Source organism: Embiotoca jacksoni, unplaced genomic scaffold (genome assembly GCF_022577435.1).
Source record: "Embiotoca jacksoni isolate LCO1_2020_lvr unplaced genomic scaffold, fEmbJac1.0.p SCAF_19, whole genome shotgun sequence".
NCBI classification, from domain to species: Eukaryota; Metazoa; Chordata; class Actinopteri; family Embiotocidae; genus Embiotoca; species Embiotoca jacksoni.
This window is the reverse complement of record NW_027185329.1, coordinates 893,229-894,590: the sequence shown is the minus strand read 5'-3', so window position 1 is coordinate 894,590 and position 1,362 is coordinate 893,229.

Genomic DNA, 1,362 nt, shown 5'->3' with positions numbered 1-1,362 from the left:
AGAGGAGAGGAGAGGAGAGGAGAGGAGAGGAGAGCCGGGACTCGACTGAGCCGAACAAGGTGCGCTCCTCCCTGAAAAAGGCAGAGACGCAGCAGCGGCGCGGAAAGACGCAGCAGCGGCGCGGAGCGGAAAGACGCAGTAGCGGCGCGGAGCGCTGCTGACACATCAGAGAGAGGACAGTCCGCACCTGCACGACTGACAAGACAGAGTGACGTCACTCCCCACCTGCAATCAGTGACAGACAGTGACTTTATAGTAACCTATAATTAAATTAGCCTACTTAACGGTCGTCTATTTTAACGTCCTTCTATGGCATGAAAGAGTCTGAATATTAATACAGGATCTGAAGAAGTATTCACATCCTGTATATTCCTAAAAATACCAAAAAACAATACAGCAAAGTAAAACTACTCAATTACAAGAAAAAGTCCTGCGTGAAAAACGTAAAAGTACAGAACTATTAGGAGTAAAATGTAATTGAAGTATCAAAGTAAAAGTCTTGTTTCGGTCCCTGTGACTAATACGTGATTACATTTGACATCATTAGATTATTAATCTATTAATCATAAATGGAACTAGGAATCTAAAGAACTCCTTTGTATACAGTTTTATACCCAGATAAATGTGAGGGGTCGTCAGATAATTACTGAGAGAGGAAAGAAGAAGAAAAAACAAAGTTGTGATTCCACAAATCTCTTTAGTTTTTTTTTCTGTGAGCTGTCGAAACATTTGAACATTTATTGAAATGAAACTACGTGAGAAGTTTAGAGGAAGCTCGTAGCGAGTGAATGAGGTGACGTCAAACACACCTTCAGAGGGGATCAGCTGTGACTTTGGTTTTAGATCATCGTCCTCAAACTTGCATCAAAAAGTCCTTATTTGAGTCCTTTTAATGTTCGTACGTCTGCTTTCAGCCTGTAGAGAACGTTTTAAAATCAACAACTGATCTATTGCTCTGCATACAATATAATAAAACACACTCCAGAGGTGCATTACATGTGTTGGTGTGATACTAAGCTGGATATTCACAGTTTATTTTCTTCTGTGCCGTCGCCTCGGTCCTTGTTGAAGGGCAACGTGTCACTCTGACGAGATTATATTTATTCCTGTTTCCTGTGAACAGACTCTGCAGGAGAGGATTATGACAGATTTGATCTTCGTGTCGACTTCTGAGTTCACGTCTCGGGAGACTTTACATAAACAGTTGAAATAGACTTGCAGGTTGTCAGCAATGTGTGTGTGTGTGTGTGCGTGTGCGTGTGTGTGTGTGTGCGTGTGTGGGGGGGGGGGGAGGTCAGCAGCTATGTGCAGCACGTGTTTGCCGTGTTTTCATCATGTGAGGAAAAAAAAATCTGCTCACGC